General features: G+C 38.8%; 1 protein-coding gene across 4 annotated transcripts in view; it reads left to right on the forward strand.

The window, feature by feature from the left end:
• The window catches only part of ANO4 (anoctamin 4), a 448,648-nt gene that overhangs the window by 221,097 nt on the left and 207,988 nt on the right, over nucleotides 1–19,563 (forward strand). The gene's annotated exons all lie outside the window — the stretch shown is intronic.

Consider the following 19,563-nt stretch of genomic DNA (forward strand, 5'->3'; position numbering starts at 1 on the left):
TTTTCTTCCATGTTGTTTGGCTGCACAAGTAAAGACAGGCTAAATAGAGAGTTAACTTCAGTGATGGTTGTGATTTTGCCAAAGAGAAGAGAAGGCGAGGTGGGGTGGGAGACTGAAGCATAGTACAGTGGGTAAAGGCACTTGCTTTGCACTTGGCAGACCCAGGTTTAATCCCCGGCATCCTATATGATCCTCTGAGCCTGCCAGGAGTGATCCTTGAGCACGGAAAAAAAGAAAGAGGGAATTAAAGGTGTGTGAGAAGAAATGATTGTAAAAAGTCTCTATGTTCGTTTACGCTTAGCAGAGAGAAAAGTGAAGCTATGAAGAGAGTGAGGAACCATGAAAAGTTTATAGGCTGGACTGGTTGGAGGTTCCAGAACACTTGGAAAGTTATTGGGTTCAGGTAATAAGACAAAAATCTGGGAAGTAGGAGATGGTGGAGCAGGATATATGATCTTTGGATAGGGATGGAGGAGGATGTAGAGGGGGTCCTGTTACTGCTCTAGACCAGGGAGAGAAACCAGTGGCTGTAATGGGTTAAAGGACCAGATCATTGGTAAAAAGAATTCTTAGGGATTGAGAGTTCAGGATTTGGGAAAGATCATCTCCACATAAATCATTGAAATTATCAAAAATTGAATATATGTAGTTGATAGTATATAATTCATGTCTGAGACTGTGTGGAGCAAAGTTGGAAAGGTTGTACTAAGACTCAAGATACATTTATTCTGCACAGTAGTTTATAAGGTCAATATCTTAGTTTTTAGTGTACTTATACTAATGCATCATAGCTCTCTTTGGGGAAATTACCGACACCTTTTCCAACTGAGTTACTTATTCATAGTGAGTCATAGATCTTAGAAGCAACATGGAAACTTTAGTCATATTGAGTCATCTGTCTACTTTTTACAAACTTAATAATCGCAGTTCCTGACATGTCCTCTAAAAGTCCACTAAGACTGGTTGTTAAGTACGAAAATAAAAAGTCTCGTAGGTTTTCTGTGCCTGCAGACCAGAACAGTCTCAGCTCATTTTTCCCATCCAGGTTTATAGGCACTCTTGAGTGTCTACCTTGTAATCACTATGTATTCCTTGCTGCTTGAATAGCATAGAAAGCTATTTAACGTGGACTTTCAGGATCTCACAGTAATATCTAAGATTTATGATCGGTCAGGCCACACCAGGTTGTTTTCACTAGGGGCGCCCCGGAGGGGCTTGGGCGAGAGGCCTCCCTGCCCCAAGGGACCCAGCCCCAGCAGCCAACCTCCACTACCCAACCGCCGCCCTGCTCCAGGCTGCTTTCCAGACACTCGGGGGCCGAGCTTCATGCAGGAGTGAAGTCCCACGGAACCCAGGTAGTGCAGAACTTTGTGACCTTCGAGTCTGGACTCAACAGGACCCAGGAGCAGAGATCCCTAGTCTCTGGTGATTCAGGGTTCACACCCATAAGCCAAACCCTGCTGGCACCAGATAATCTCCTCATCAACCACCCTCCAGAACTCAGAGCTGCTCCTCCCAGATGGGAGTATAAAGTGAGGCCCCCACAACCATGCTATCCGACTCCACTCTAGGCTGTTTTCACTTGGGATACCCCAGAGGGGATGGGCGAGAGCCCTCCCCACCCCAAGGACCCAGTCCTGGCAGCTGACCTCCACTACCCAACCGCCGCCATGCTCCAGGCCGCTTTCCAGGCACATCGTAAGATACTTCCTACCCATTTTCCATAATTAGCACACCATGTTTGATGGAGTTTAGACAGTAGGCAACAAATCATAGAGAGAAATATATATATACATGCCTCCTGGAGAGCCTAGCCAGCTACCAAGAGTATCCTGCCCGCACAGGCAGAGCCTGGCAAGCTCCCCATGACATATTTGATATGCCAAAACCAGTAACTATAACAGGTCTCATTTCCCTGACTTTGAAAGAGCCTCTAATTATTGGTAAAGACGAGTAAGGAGAGGCTGCTAAAATCTCAGGGCTGGGACAAATAGAGATGCTACTGGAGCCTGCTCGAGTAAATTGACGAACAATAGAATGTCAGTGACAGTGATAGTGATGATCAGTCAAGGATTTTAGCTTACGTATAATTGGAACTAATTATTTCACCTAAGCAAAGGAAGAACTTAAATTTAGAAGATATAAATGAAAATTCTGGAGAACCAGTTTGAATTAGTACTAGAAACCAAGAAAAATGAATTTTCTATCTAGAATATTTGAACCTTTACCATGGTTCTTCATTTTTGCATCATATGACTCCAGTTTTGAATCCCTGGAGAGACAGTTTGTCCATGCACCCTTTCCTTGGTTGAGAAGAGGGTGATGAGGCAAAGGACAGAGTTAGATTCTTTGACTTCTGTCACTTGGGAAACACACAGTGACGGAAAAGATTTCTCTCAAAGGAAACAAAGGTTGTATTATAAAAGAGAAGTATTTAAAGAGTGCCTTATACCACTATCTGTACTTAGCACTTTCTAATATTATCAAACCTGTTAAGGGACAGAACAACTATATAAATAAAAGTCATGCGAAACTTACTAGGGAACATAAAAAGGTGGCAAAAGGCTTGTGATCTACAAGTTGGAGTTTGATGATCAAGTTAGGATATCAGCAGGAGGAAGGTACATGGTCATTTAGACACACACACAAAAAGATAATTATAGAGGTGCAGTACATTTCACTATATTGGCTATGAATGCAAATTCTCTTGTTAGATGTTTAAAGACAAGGTATGTTTTGTTAACTGGTAGCCATCCAGACTTGGAGAAATTACTTTCTCTGTATCTCAGCCTCTTCACCATAAAATCAGGTCATTAATACCTAACTCATGGTATCAGGTGAAATAGAACCCATTGTTACATTATAGATGAGCAGTAAGTACTTCTGAGTGTATAAAGATGTTCAAACATCCCATGAGTCGTCGTTAAGATAAAAATAATAATGCTCGTTATTTAAAATTTAATTGAGCATTCGTATTTTTGTGTGTGATACCTGGAAACCCTCTATGGCATTGTCATGACCATTAAATATGCCTTGTATGTGAAATTCTCAACATGATTCCTAGCTCTTGAATAAAGGAGAGCAGGCATCTTACCATGTGTTCCAGACTCATTGTCGATTCTGTTTGTTCCACATCGCTGTAGAGCCTTTCCCCAGGTAGTTTGCTTCTGAACAAGTAAGATGGTCTTCACTTCCTCTGCTCTGACACAGGATTACCTTTGACTTATATTTGTATGAATCCTCTTTCCCTCTAATTGTTCCATGTTTCTCCTGGGTATTGATTTCATCTTTACCTTATCTTTTAGCCACTCATAATTAATGAGTCTTATTTTCTATTCCCCTTTATAGAATAGTAATAAAAGTATCAAATGGCATCAGACCTGGGGCTGCAATTTAAGGGTCAAAAGCCAGGTAAACTGAAGTACTGATGTCAATGTTTTGAATTTGAAACTCTAAGAAGTTTAGTGAGTACATATGCCATTATTACAGTTTAATGACTATGCCATATGAAATCAAATGAACAGGCTTATGATATCTGAACTATTTTATTTGTTTTCCCGGATGCGAAGTCTGTCATACAGTCCTAGACAAATGCCATTCATCACAGAGCATAGCTTTTATTTCCTTCTTGGGTTTGTAAGATTATGTTTCTCTATTTCTTTATTCCTTTTATGCCCCCTCTTTCTTATTTTTGGCCCTTACTCAGCAGTGCTCAGGAGCTATTTCTGGCCCTGTTCTGGGGGGTATTGCTTGGGGACCATGCAGTGCCATGAATCAAACCAGCTCTCTTCAAGCATGTGCTCTAGTCCATTGAGTTCTCTCTATGACCCTTTAGGTCCCTTTTAGAACCCAAGCACCCCTTTCCTCTTTATGAATTGTTATTTTTGTCTTATGATATATGCATTTATCATGAATAATGATGTCATAAACACAGTATAAATATATGCATCTTTGATATATCATCTAATATACATAGTCTATATATTTAATATAACTTCTGAGACAGGTGAAATCTTCAGGAGAAAAACTAGAATTTTGTAGTTGCCTGTGAGCAGAATGACGGTAGTAGTGTCTGTATATAGAGGTATTAAATGTTTGCTAATAGAAAATTATAGCTGCCATTTATTAAGAATTCTATAATTTTGAACCTTAAGAACTGTTAAGCTGTTTGCACTCGTCAACTCCCATAATATCTTTATGCTATTATGCATATTTTGTTTATGGGAACCTAAGGCATAGAGATAGAGAAACAATTGCCTGAGGACTTTCAGTTGAATGGATGGTGCAGGGCCTTAAGCGCTCATGTGCGCTGCTTCTCCTTCTCTCATTCCGTGTGCTATGTTGCCTTCTTCAGATAAGTTGGTAAAATATTTCTAGAAAGTTAGTATAACAAAGTCTTGGTATAATAGCACAGTGGTAGGGTGTTTGCCTTGCATGCAGCCAGCCCGGCCAAGCTGGGTTCGATTCCTCTGCCCCTCTTGGAGAGCCTGGCAAGCAACCGAGAGTATTCAGTATGCCAAACACAGTAACAAGAAGTCTCACAATGGAGACGTTACTGGGCCCGCTCGAGCAAATCGATGAACAACGGGAGGGCAGTCAAAAGCCCTATAACACTTCAAACCTTAACATAAGGGCATGGTACTGTAGAAGGGTCCCATAGGTTTCCATTGAAGACAATTACCTGAACAGGCAAGTACTTCTTTCTGTAAAAGTAATTCTGTGCTTTGTGACTGCTGCTTTACTGCTTCTTCCTTCTGCTTCTTCCTTCTATTTCTTCCTTCCCTCCTCCTCCTCCTCCTCCTCCTCCTCCTCCTCTCTCCTCCTCCTCTTCCTCTCTCCTCCTCCTCTTCCTCTCTCCTCCTCCTCCTCCTCCTCCTCCTCCTCCTCCTCCTCCTCCTCTTCCTCCTCCTCCTCCTCCTCCTCCTCCTCTCTCCTCCTCCTCTTCCTCTCTCCTCCTCCTCCTCCTCTCCTCCTCCTCCTCCTCCTCCTCCTCCTCCTCCTCCTCCTCTTCTTCCTCCTCCTCCTCCTCCTCCTCTTCCTCCTCCTCCTCCTCCTCCTCCTCCTCTTTCACCTCCTCTTCTTCCTTTTTCACCTCCTCCTCCTCTGCCTCCTCCGCCTCTGTCTCCTCTTCCCTTTTCTGGTTCTGATATTCTGTAACTCCTTGTTTCCTGAAGTTTCAGAGGTTGCTTTCTGGCATCTTTGTCAAGTCTTGGTTTAAAAATTAGGGATCAGACTGAACTCAGCAAGAAACTTTCCTTTAGTCTCACCTCCTGAACAGCAGTGCTAGAGATTTTGGGGAGAAATTGAGAGATTTTTTTTTAATGAAAGACAACTAAGAGACACTGACTACTGGTTGTGCCAATGTATCAGGCAGGATTCAACTCATTCTTTTGGGAAAGACTAAGAAAAAAGATAAATGACAATTTTTTTTCGGTTATAATCATGAACACACCATCTAAGATGAGGTGATGCTTTTGCTGTTTCCAGAGACCTTTTGCAAAAATTCATTATTTTTCCTGTAGTCTCTGGAAGAATTAAATCCTACTTTATTGTAATTTTGTATGTAAATGACTAGCCCTCCAAAATACAGAATTCAGGATTGATAAATCCTAAATAGAATCTATGTGTTCAGTTTCTTATGCGTGTCTTTTCTTTCCTCTTGCTGTGCTATCCATCCTCACCTCTCTTCTGAAGCTGGTAATTAGTTTATAAAATTTTGTATTTTTCATTGTACCTTGTACAATTTTATAAATCATTATAGCTGAAAGTTATTCATGAATTCTGAAGGATTTTTCTGCTCTTGAATAGATCTGAAGCTTGATGAAGTTATGTATTCATTTTCCTGCTGGTGACATGTAGTTTATGTCAAAATGGAAGATCAGATCTTCCATGGACTTTGATAATATTTGGAAGAAGAATGTATATGTTCCGTGTCTCTAAGAGCTACTTGGGTTCTGTTTCGTTTCTTATTGCATTGAAGGTGAACGCAGTGTCTTTCAGAATAGTGCTATGGCTCAGAAATAACACTAATTATCCTCATTTGAATCTCTTCCTCTTTAAGTGGGTATTTTTTTAGATGTGTGATGGGAGTTTAGTAAATAGGGGTGCTTAGGAAAACAAGCTATTTTGGGATATGGCATATGTGGGCATCGGTATCTGTACTTCTTGCTATGATTTGCTGAGTAACAAAATTGTGTTTTCTTAAAATATATTTCAAATTCTTCCCTTAGATATTTGCATGTTTTCCTTTATCCAAGGGACATGTGTGCATATTTTGACCCATATGATGTATTTGAGGGGGTTTTTTGAAGGATCTTCTCCATCCATTTGAACACGCTAAGTGAATGAAGAAAAGACATAGAAAAGTAACCACAAAGCAAGCCACAGCATTTTTGGAAAGAGTATAGTGGTTTTTTTTGTTGTTGTTGTTGTTTGTTTGTTTGTTTTTTTGTTTGCTTGTTTTTTTTTCTTTGTGGGTCACACCCAGCGAGGCGATGCACAAGGGTTATTCCTGGCTTTGCACTCGAGAATTACTCCTGGCGGTGCTTGGGGAGAGCACATGGGATACTGATAATCGATCCCGGGTCTGTACAATGCCCTACCTGCTGTACTATTGCTCCAGCCCCAAGAGTTCTAGTGTTTTATGGAATTGAAAACTGCATCTTGTGTGGGAAGCTATTTCACATAGTTACTATTATTATTATTTAAAAAGTTTGGAGAAATTTAGTAACCATTTAGTTCAAGATCATAGAGCAGTTGCTTAAATCCTAATTTTAACCATAGTAGATTGGCAGCTAATATTATGAACGTCTGCCATGCTTAGTTCCTGTGTCCATAGAGGCTGATGTACCTGTTTTTGTGGGGGCTGTTGTCTTGTGCTGCTATTCTCTCATGGTTCATCGCAAGGTCTTTTTTGCCTCCAGATTTATCATGCAAGTTGAGTCAACAATATTATAGCAAAGCTGAAAGCCTCTTGGTTTCTTTTGTTAATCCTTCCTAAGGCATCTTTTTTTTTCTCTCTCTGCAAGCGTCTCTTTTGACATAGAAATAGAGCTGGGGTTTCAGGGACCCCTGCAGATCCTGCCCACAGGAAGCACAGACCTTTCTGGCCCCCTGGAGTATTGTGACTGATTTACAGGCCTTCTTTAGAACTCTTGAAGAAGGAATATGCTCATTCTCTTGTCAGTCCTGAGAACATGAAAGCTATTTGTTCTGAAGTTCAGTGATTCTGATTGAAGCATTTGCATCATTTTTTCTGTTTTAGACCTGCAAAGCATCTCACTGCTAGAAGCCATCTGTGGTTTTCCAGTTGGGACCTAGTCCTGACTTGCATTCTTCGGGCCAAGACTGTGGCTCAGTGGTAAATCTCTTGCCTATGTAAGACCATGAGTTCGGTCCTAAAGGAAGGAAAGGAGGGAATTGTGTCAGCTGAAGGAAAATTTTTCAAGGGTGGATGACTCATGCTAGTTACTCCTACCAACACAAGGTAAACTTTGTCCTTTGTGAAAGGACAGTTTCTCAGGGGCTAGGGAGATAGTTCAGGGGTTAGAGACGCTGCTTGGATCCCGGCAGCACATGATCCCTGCACCATTTTTTAAAAAAAAATTTAGTCGCTGTGAATTTACAAAGTTATTCATGATTGAGTTTCAGGCACATCGCGTTTTGACACCAGTTCCTTCACCATTGTCCACTTGCCTCCACCAATCCCTATGCCTCCCCTTGGGTATAACTCTGAGCATTTCTTGCTCTAGTCTTGGTGGTCTCCAGCACTTCGGGGTGGGGTGGGGGGCTATATTGGTCCCTAGCATCCTAGAACCATGACACTGAACCAGCCCAGTGGGCTCTTGCCTCCAGTAGCTTTCGCAGGAGCTTACACTCTGCTTGGAGATTCTACACACACTCCCGAGAAAGAAGAGCCTTATATATCCCAAAATTATACTTAGACAAAACAAATGCTGAGAGTGTGATTGCTGAGTGTCTTTATGACACTGGTAAAGCCTCTTCTATTGTGAAACCTTTTTTTTTTTAAGCTTATGACACAATAGGTAGATTTTGGTAGCCACTATCTAGTCCAGAAACAGGGATGGAAAGTGCTTTCCAGAAACAGCGAAATAGCCCACAGGTAAATCTGGGGTTTCCAATTCCAGAATCTCTAGGAGAACAGAATTATTTTCCTTTCTTCCTTCTTTTTTTTCTTTTTCTTTTTTTTCTCTCCTTTCTTCCTTCTTAAAGTATCTGTCCTGGACACTGTCTAATCTAGGGAAAGTGTAGAGAAGGTGGAATGTGCCTCCCTCCCTTCTTATTACTGTTTTCCATCTTCACGCTGTCATAGGATCACTGAATTTACTTACACAGAATTCAGAACAAACTCCCAATTTTGAAAATGGTGTCTTTGCAACTTATTAGTCCAAAAATATTACATGTAAGGATTTATTTTAGATATTTGTGTCAAGTTTTGAAATATCACTGCTTTCTTTTCTGTAAAAAAAAAAGCAGTATTTGAAGATTAGTATTAAATATACCTCTCAGGACAGGAGTTACCCATTTTTATTTGCAGTATATAAATAGAATGTAGCCAGCAGCTGTGTTCCAACATCATTTATTAGAAGGAAGTCATGAAAAGTAGCATTTATCTCAGTGAAACTACTTTGCATAATTCTCCTTTCTCCAAACCTCGCCTCCCCAACCTTTTTGTTTTGTGGTCACACCTGGAAGTACTCAGTGTTTACTCCTGACTTAGAGCTCAGAAATCACTCCTGGTGGTGCTTGAGGGACCATATGGGTGCTGGGTATCAAACCTAGGTCAGCTGCATGAAAGCCAAGTGCTGTACTCACTGTAGTAGCTCCCTGGCTCCAGGATCCCATCTATATGTTTCATGGAATTTATCACTCTATATATTTCAGTATGGAATAATAACTCCAGGTCCTAATTACAGTTCCCCACCTACCCAATCTACACACACTGGATAGGGTTTATTTAGTCTAGGTCTTTTTTTTTTTTTTGGCTTTTTGGGTCACACCCGGCAATGCACAGGGGTTACTCCTGGCTCTGCACTCAGGAATTACACGTGGCAGTAGCTCAGGGGACCATATGGGTACTGGGAATAGAACCCAGGTCGGCCGCATGCAAGGCAAACGCCCTACCTGCTGTGCTATCACTCCAGCCCCTAGTCTAGTTCTTAAATCCAGAATTAGTAATCATTTGGCAAAGGGAAGGACTATGTCACATAAAATTGCTAGTGCATAGGTATTTAACATGCCTTACTTCTGATGAAAATGTGCACTGTAGGAAAGAAAAAAAAAATGCAGATAGTTCTATGGGCTCAGTGCATAATATGTGGGTTTTCCTTATTAGGGTCAAGAAGTGCTCTTGAAGGAGAGCATTTGGGGTGAACCTTAGAAGTAGAGAGTAACCTGTAGACAGAGAAAGGAGGAGATATATTGAAAAAGTGGTCAACAGAGAAACTCACATTTAAAGCTCATTTTGTTCTTTTTGTTCTTTTGTAGATGATCGCTTAACTAAAATTCTGGTGTGATAGAAGCAAATCTAAAATTCATTGCAAAAATTATGCTCGCTTAGGTGAAATATTTTATTAAACATAAGTGCTTTCACGTAGCATTTTCATGAAAGAAGTTAAAGGCAAATTTGGAGCTCATTTATGAATTTTGTACCGATTTTTGATGTGTTTTTAATTAATATTATGCTTTTTTGGGATGCTGGGGATAGAACCCAGGGCCTTATGCATGCAAGGCATGTGCTCTCCTTTTGAGCCATATCCCTGGCCCCCTTTATATTTTAAATTGATTTCCCACATTCATAGGGGTTTTGCTGCCTTTCTTCTTTGAAGGAATAAAAGAATATTTTTATAATTTTATTAATAGAGTAAAAATTACTTGTTTAGTTTTCTTGGGATTGCACTTAGTGGCTTTACAGTTATTGAGTACCATCTTCTATATGTTTGTGTATATGTATATAGATTGTGTTCTTTAGAAGCCAGAGAGCTACTACAGCAGATAGGGTTCTTGCATTACCTGCAGGCATCCCCCTGAGCCCTTCCATGAGTGATTCCTGAGCATAGAGCCAGAAGTAAGCCCTTAGCACTGCTGGGTGCAGTCCAGCTCTCCCCCCAAAAAATTAAATGCTAATCCCCCCTCAAAAAAACAATAAAATTTGTATTTTATTACTTGTTATTGATTAATGTTTTGTTCTATTTATTATATGTTAGAAATTCTTGAGTTTATATTATGACATCTTCACCACTGTTCCTAGTATTTCAGAAATTTGTGTTTTGCCATGAAGTTAGAGACTTAGATAAGGATGATCTTTGGTTTCTCGGCTCTTAATGGATAGCATCAAAATTAAGAAAAAGCAGTAAGTAATTAATTATCGAAAGTTCTAAGTGTAAATACAAGGCTTTGTTATCTTGTGGCAACTATTTTGGGTAATGTTTGAGGGTTCGTGTGGTACCCAGAATCAAACGCTTATAAGGCATATATGTAATTTGCTACTTAAACCACATCCCCAGACCATATATATAACTTTTTATATATTGAAGTCATAAGTATCTTTCACATGGGTCAATACTTGCTGAGGAAGTTTATCACCTTAATGGATTTATTTGAAAATATCTTTGAAGGGTAACTATTTTCCATGTAGGAAAGTTTACAGCTGTACTTGATTAATTGTGTCCCCTACTGTTTCATATAAGACTTTAATGAATGATTAAGGCTAAAACTTCCAGACCATTCTAGCTATTATGAAAAGATATTTTGTATTTCTTCTAGAGCAGAAGAAGAAAATTAACTTATATTTTACATATTCTAAGTATGATTTTAATGTTTACCATGAAGCAAATGTTGCTTCTGACAACTTGGACCTATTTGAGTTATACATTTCAAGCATTGATTTACTTAGAAAATGTTATATTAAATTAGATATTTAATGACTTAACATCTGTGTTCTTGTTTTGAATGCTGAGCTCTAAATTATTAATATCCTTCACTGCCACAATCTGAAATTTTAAATGACCTTAAAATTGAAAAAACATCTTTTGCTTATTGTGAAAAACATTTTAGAAAAATATTTGCACAACTAAGTGATAACTTCTGAGCCCATCTGTAACATTTTCTTCCTGTATTTAAATCATGAAAGGATAAATTTTTGGATATATATGAGACGTATCTGTGTACTTATTTGTGACCTTGTTTCCTTCTCTTATCATTTTATTATATCTTGAACATTTCTCATATTATTTAATATTCTTTAAAGGCAGATTAAATTTTTACTTAATAGCAATAAATATTTTTTATTTTAAAAAGATGTTTTTTGTTTTGTTTTGTTTTTTGGGGCCATACCTGATGGTGCTCAGGACTTACTCCTGACTCTGTGCTTAGGGATCACTCCTGGTGAGCTCAAGAAATCATATGGAGTTCTGAGTATTGAATTAGGGCAAGGCAAGCAACCTTTCTCTTGGGTACTATCTCTGACTCCTTTATTTATTTTTTTATTTTTTTACTTTTTGGGTCACACCCAGCGATGCTCAGGGGTTCCTTTTGGCTCTGCACTGAGGAATTACTCCTGGCAGTGTTCGGGGGACCATATGGGATGCTGGGAATCGAACCCAGGTCAGCAGCATGCAAGGCAAACACGCTACCTGCTGTGCTATCTCTCCAGCCCCTTAATTTTTTATTTCACAAAATCACAAATCACAAATCATCCTGTTATTCGTCGATTGCCTCGAGCAGGCCCCAGTAATGTCTCCTTCATCCTAGCCCTGAGATTATATTCAAGGCTCTTTAGGAGAAAGAGACCCATCATTGTTACTGGTATTTGGCATATTGGGTACGCCACGGGGAGTTTGCCAGACTCTGCCCTGTGGGCAGGCTACATTCGGTAACCTGCCAGTTTGTCATCTTATGACATCTTATTATCTCATTCCTAATTTTTTATTTAAAAAATTAAATTAAACAAGCATGATTTACAAGACTATTGATATGTGAGTTGTGAGTTTGAGGCATATATTTCAAAACCAGTCCCACTACCAGCGTCAACAATGTTCCCATCCTCCCTCCTGTCCTCATCTCACCCCCTGTTTGCCACAGGTACATTTCAAAGTTCAGTAGTTATGATTAAGTCTCAATATTTCAGTGTTAAGTCTGTGCTTTGGATATATAGTTATGCCACTCTACCACGTCACTGGCATACCTGTATCTTGACTCTATTCTCCCATTACTTTCCTTTCTCCTCTGTTTGCTTCCCCCCTCAATTTTTTCCTTGTATTTCTCCTTCCTATACACTGAGGTCAGGGGAGATCTGGACATACCCCCTTCTTCTTCAGCCTTAATTCACTCAATATGATACATTCCAGTTCCAGACAGGTTGCAACACATTGCATGATGTTATTATTACTTGTAGCTGCATAATATTCCATTGTGTATGTCTGCTATATCTTCATATTCAGCTGTTGGACACCTAAGATGATTCCATATCTTAGCTATTATTCTAAGTGATGCAATGAATAATTGTATACATTTTTCATTTTTCAGTTAATAGTCTTTTTTCTGCCTTGGGTGTAGATGCCCCAAACTGGAATTATTTTTTAACCTTCCCATTGATTGAGGTTCTGTGAGTCACAATACTGGTAATGATGGTTTCCGATGTACATAATTATAACATCACATACATCATCAGTATGTCCACATTCCTTACCTAATAACCTCAGTGTTTCTCCCTTTCAAACCACCCCCCACTCACAAACTCAGTTGTGTGGTTCTGTTCTCCCATTGTGTTGCCTTTGGCCCTTTGTTGCTAATTTGTATGTATCTTTAAGTCCCGCATATGTTAGAGATTATTCTGTATCTAGCCCTTTCCTTTTGATTGACTTCACCCAGAACAATGTCTTCTAGTTTCATCCCTCTTGCTGCAAATGGTATGATATGCATAGTATTCAATTGTGTATATATATATATATACCACACATTCTTGATTCATTCATCCATTGTTAGATGGTGTTTCCATATCTTTGACTATTGTGCTAAGTGCAGCATTGAACATAGGTGTGAATATATCTCTTCAAATTAATGTTTTTGTATTTTGGAGATAGATGCCAAGAATTGGTATTTCTGGGTCACATGGAAGTTGTACATCTGTTTGTTTGTTTGTTTGTTTGAGATCTCCATCTTGCTGACCCAGATGACATTCCCATCAACAGTGGGTGACAATTCCTTTCTCTGCACAGTCCTGCCAAACACTTGCTGTTTCCAGATTTTTTTTTATATGTGTCATTCTCACAGGTCTGTGATGATATTTTAGTGCTGTTTTGGTTTGCATTTCCCTAATCATGAGTAACAATGAGTGCTTTTTCATATGTCTATTGGCCGCCATCCATATGTTTTCTTTGAGAAAGTTTCTGTTAAATCTCCTCACTCCATTTTTGGATTAGAATCATTGGATTTTTCTGTTTTTGAATTTTGTGAGTGTTTTATGGCTCTTGGATATTAGCCTTCTTTTCTGGTGTATATTGTACAAATATCTTCTACCACTCAGTAGGTTGTCTTTTTATTATATAATTGTATAATAATATGATGATTATTATATAATCATAGTAGCACTGTCCTCCCATTGTTCATCAATTTGCTTGAGCGGGCACCAGTAACATCTCCATTGTGAGACTTGTTGTTACTGTTTTTGGCATATCGAATATGCCACAGGGAGCTTTCCAGGCTCTACTGTGCAGACAGGATACTCTCAGTAGCTTTCTGGGCTCTCCAATAGTATTATATTATTTTATTATATTATTATTGAGCTTCTTTTGCAATTCAAAAGGTTTCATATTTGATATAGTCCTTCCATATTTTATGTTTGTTGTTTATTTTTTGAGCTTGTTGTGAGACAAAATTTAATATGTTCTTTAAGCTTTTACTACTATGCTCTTCTCTAACAAAAAAATTAAATATAAAATAATTTTAGTTAGTAAAAATTAGCTATTTAGTAGTATAAATTTGTATAGTTTATGATTTCCTATGACAAACAAGTAAATTTGGCTTCTGTTTATTTGTTTATTTAGGAAGTCATTTGCTTTTTAGGTCATACAGTGGTTTTTGAATTGGTGTAAAGGGTTGGATTGTGGGACTATTTGGTAAATCCAATTCTCTTATTTCCTTCAACCTGTACTTGTTATTGTTTCCATTTTGGTGGTTATAAAAACTAAGTGAAGACCATTGATATACCTACCTACATAAAGATTACATCTTTATAGTTCAGTAGTTGTGTGATTTTGGACAAATTATTCTATCACACTGTACCTTGTTTTCAAGTTCCAAAGCTAAATTAGATAATGAAGTACATAGCCCAGACCCTGCCTGTGCTCTATACTAGCAAGTAACTGGTTCATTAGGGATTAAAAAAGAGTCTGAATGTTGTCCTACCCATATAAATTAGCTGACCATAGGAAAAATAACAAAGAAATCATTTTCATTCTGGGCCAGCAGAAGGCCCTTCTTATCCTCCCCCATTTAGATGCATAGCTCATAAGCAACTTTGGACTTGCAAATTGCAACTGCATGTATGCATTAAGAAAGTTCACTTGAGTGTGAGTGATACTTGACAGTCACTGATATGCATGCTAGGTTTACAGCCTCCTCTCATTATTCACTACCTAGAGAGATCCTCTAACTGCCAGCATTGTTTTAATAAATCATTGTGCTGATCATAGCAACGACTTTCATTTTTGAATGCTGCTGATGGCAGAGTGAGAGCTCCTTTATCTTCTTTGATCTTCTAGCTATTCCGTCAGATGTTAATATCACAGATGAGGAAACTAAGATTTAGAGAGATTCAATGTACCCTAATAAGAATTTGAATTCTATTTTATTAAAATTACAGGTGAGCATCTTTAAAGAACATATTTAAAACTGTGTCTACATTCTTTTTTTCCCCCTTTTTTTGGTGTCTATGTTCTTTTTTGGAAGTTGGATGTTCTTTTCTCACTCATTTTTTATTAGGTTATTTATGTTCATTTTGCCAATTTTCTAAATAAGTGCTATACATATTAGGAATTTTACTCTTTTGTCTTATGGATTGCTACAGACTTTTTTTTCGTGCAACACATATTCTTAAATTAATCATGTTTTTTGTTTGTTTTACTTTGTTCTTCCAACAGAATTCATTGACAGTATATCCCATACCAATTGAGCTATTCCTGCATTCATTTCTAGAATATTTTTCTTATTTCTTATTTTCTCTTATACTCTGTAATTTATCTGTTAATGATCCAGATCTATGCTAATTTGATTACTGATCTTTTCTGATATGAGTCTGTTTCTTCTCACTGCACATTTTTGTACATTTTATGACTTCAATATCTTTGAATATTATTACTCATTTATTTGTCCATGCATAATTAAAATTAGCCTGTTCAGTTTAAAAGATATTTTAATATATTCATTGAGATTTTGTCTTGTTAATAAAAAACATAAAGGAGTTTGTGACTCCACTATTTCAGGAGAAGCTCACCCCTGGCTGAGATCATTGGGCCTATTCAAATCGGGAGGCTGATCTCCAATGGGAGTCAGAGTCAATCCTTCCTGGGTGGGGCCCAGTAGGATTCATTCCCAGCATGTGCCATGCTAAGGGCCTTCCACCACAGCTCCTGAAATGCTTGGCTGCTTATGTGGTGCACGATAGATCTACTCAACAAATTACATGCTGCTCACAGTTGTTCTTCCTGTCATTCTGTGAGGACAGGGAGAGAAGACAAAAACCAACTTCTGACTAATCCTTCTGGCTAATCCTTCCTTCCTAGGGGATTAACTACAAAAACTTGCCCCTCAGCATTGTAAGAACACTAGAAAGACCATGGGGAAAACATGTAGAAAACTCCCAAGGGCAATGAGCGAAAATAACAGCACTGAAGACATAAATGATATTAGTAAAACTGCAGACTATCTTTAATGATGCTCTGATGAGGATGTTCAGTGAATTCAAAGAAATGATAGCACAGGTAATCAGCAAAGCACAAGAAAGTGTGAGAGTAGAATTGAAAAAAAAGCTATTCCAGTCAGAAGTAACAGAAATAAAGAATATGGTAGGTGATATAAAAAATGTCAAGAGAACTCTTAACAGTAGAATAATAGAAGTTGAGCAAAACATTCAGGAGCTGCAAGATAAGTAGAAAATCATTAGTCAACAGCAGAAAATGAAAAATGAACAGCACTAGAAACTATGGCATGAGTTCAAGAGGAACAATCTAAGAATCACTGCAATCCCCGAAGAACTGGAAGGCAAATGTGAAAAAATAATAGTTAAAGAAACCATTGATAAGAATTTCCCAGAGTTTGAGATTATAGACAACAAGATCCAAGAGTCCCGAAGGGTCCCAGGAAAATAGACTCAATTTGGAAAACTCTAAGATACCTTATACTCAAAATGACAAAATCTAAAATAGAGACAGAATATTAAAAGCAGCAATGTCAAAAACAGAACTTCTACATATAAAGGAAAATCCATATGATATACCGCAGATTATAAACCAGAAGAATGGAAAGATATAGTACAAAAACTCAATGAATGGAACATCTTACCAAGAACACTTGATCCAATTAGATTATTATTCAGAGCTGAAGGAACTATAGAGAGCTTCAGAGACAGGCAACAGATCAGGAAATTTAGAACCTCGAAACCAGTTTTGCCAGAAGATATAAAGGAACCAGTTTAAAAGAAAGGAAAAACTTCCCATCATGTGGTATTGAATATCATGGTCACGGTCACGGTCCTCCCGTTGTTCATCGATTTGCTCAAGCGGGCCCAGTAACGTCTCCATCGTGAGACTTGTTACTGTGTTTGGCATATCGAATACGTCACGGGGAGCTTGCCAGGTTTTGCCTTGCGGGCGAGATACTCTTGGTAGCTTGCCGGGCTCTCCGAGAGGGGCGAACTCGGGTCGGCCATGTTGGCTGCGTGCAAGGCAAACGCCCTACTGCTGTGCTATCGAGTATGATACTAATTATTCTCTACTAGGTTAAAAAACTGGGGCCAGAGTGACAGTGCAGCAGGTAAGGCGTTTGCCTTTCATGCATCTGACTTGGGTTCGATCCCTGGCATTCCATATGGTCACCCTGAGCATCGCCAGGAGTTATTTCTGAGTACTGAGTGCAGAGCCAGAAGTAACCCCTGGGCATTGCAGGGTGTGACTTAAAAAGCAAAAAAAAAAAAAAGTTAATATATAGCAATAAATCATCACAAATTGACTATATTGATTTATTTTCTAATCCTATTTCCATTATTTTGGGCTGGAGTGATAGCACAGCGGGTAGGGCGGTTGCCTTGCATGCGGTCAACCCAGCTGAACCGGGTTCAATTCCTCCGCCCCTCTTGGAGAGCCCTGCAAGCTACCCAGAGTATCTCGCCTACACGGCAAAGTCTGGCAAACTATCCATGATGTATTCAATATGCCAAACACAGTAACAACAGGTCTCACAATGGAGACGTTACTGGGCCCACTCGAGCAAATTGATGAGCAATGGGAGGACAGGACAGGACAGGAATTGCCATTCTTTTAAGTTTTTTGAGCCAAGCAATATAAAATAAATCTGTTATATCCCTGCCAAGGGGGCAAAGAAAAAGCCTCATTTATGATAGGAAAGGTTTGATTACCACAATAAGGTTCAAGTACAGAATAAAGTTTAATGTAATATGTCTTAGGTATTAGACTTGAAAACAGTTATGTAAGTAAGAATCGGTAATATTCTATATTGTATCAAATGATTTTAATTTTTTAATTTTCTTATTTGCATAGGTTGAACTAATATAGCAATTAATTATTACAAATTAAACTTTTGTTGATTTGCTTTCTGACAATTCCATTTGTCATTTCTTGTAAGTTTTGTTGGAGCAAGGAATATGAAATTAATTTGTTATGTGCCTGCCAAAGGGACAAGTTGGGAGTGGCAGGGACCCTGGGAACACTGTTGGTGGGCGTGGTCATGCAAAATTGTATGCCCCAAACAATTCAATTTATTATGAACAGCTTTGTAAATCATGGTGTCTTAACACACTGTAGCACTGTAGCACTGTCCTCCCGTTGTTCATCGATTTTCTCAAGTGGGCACCAATAACGTCTCCCTTGTGAGACTTGTTGTTGCTGTGTTTGGCATATCGAATACATCACAGGGAGCTTGCCAGGTTTTGCCATGCGAGCAGGATACTCTCGGTAGCTTGCCGGGCTCTCTGAGAGGGGTGGAGGAATCAAACCTGGGTTGGCCACGTGCAAGGCAAACACCCTACCTGCTGTGCTATCGCTCCAGCCCATCTACAGCCATACTACCCTGAATGCGCCCGATCTCATCTTAATACAAATAAATAAAAATTTTTAAAAGAGCATATAGAAAAATAGGAGAAAAAAGGAATTTGAATCCCATTTGGCTCAGAAACTAAGCCTGTAGTTTTATCTGTAGCTCTATTTACATTTATTTATTTATTTTGCTTTTTGGGTCACATCCGGCGATGCACAGGGATTACTTCTGGCTCTGCACTCAGGAATCACCCCTGGCGGTGCTCATGCGACCATATGGGATGCTGGGAATCGAACCTCGGTTGGCCGCGTGCAAGGCAAACGCCCTACCCTCTGTGCTATTGCTCCAGCCCCTATTTTTACCTTTATTTTATACTTACTGCATGCTCAAATTCAACTTAAATTTTCCAGACTGACTCTGTACCGACAGACTAAGTGCTGGATATATTATGCAGACTACAACTTCTGCCCTTTGTTTTTTTTTTCTTCAAAAATTAATTTTTTTAAAGCGCTCTGAGTTGCAAAGTTACTCATAACAGGGTTTTTGACATACTGTGTTCTATCACTGATTCCCCCACCAGGGTCAGCTTCCGTCCACCACATTCCAGGTTCCCTCTCTTACCTCCTCCCCTCAAACCCCAGCCTGCCATTTTGACAGGCACCTTTTACATTTGGTTATCAAAGTTTGTGTCTCATGATTTTGGTGTTGTTGGCTCTGTGGCTTGGCTATTTGGCTTTAACATTCCTTAACACTACAGATGTACCTGACTACCCTTGTTGCTTCTCATTTTTCTCTTTTCCCCTTGCCCTTCATTCTATTTCTTTCCTTCTCTCTAAACTCTCGGCCAGGAATTATCTAGGTCTCCACCCTTTAAGCCATTGAGTTTCCTAATCCAGTTACTGCAAATACCACATATAAGTAATATTATCCTGTGTTTATCCTTGTTCTTCTGGCTTATTTCATTTAATATAATATCTTCCAGTTCCAACCTTGTTAATTTCTACCCTCTTAAATTTTTCCTTCTAATCTATTATTACTCGTGTCTGTTTTCATCCTAGAATAAGAGGTCCTGTAAGAAACTGTTTTAGCTTTTTAGCGTTTTAGGAATGTAACTGAATTTTTATTCAAAGCTAGAAATGATGGTGCCTACTAAAGAATTATTCAACTAGAATTTTAGCAGCCAGGGCATGCCTCATTCTGTTTATCGGGTTTCTTATTTTAGCTCAGGCGTTTAACCCTTATTAATTAAGATTAAGCTTAACTTATTGATTA

Source organism: Sorex fumeus, unplaced genomic scaffold (assembly GCF_029834395.1).
Source record: "Sorex fumeus unplaced genomic scaffold, SorFum_2.1 ptg000003l, whole genome shotgun sequence".
Lineage (NCBI taxonomy): Eukaryota > Metazoa > Chordata > Mammalia > Eulipotyphla > Soricidae > Sorex > Sorex fumeus.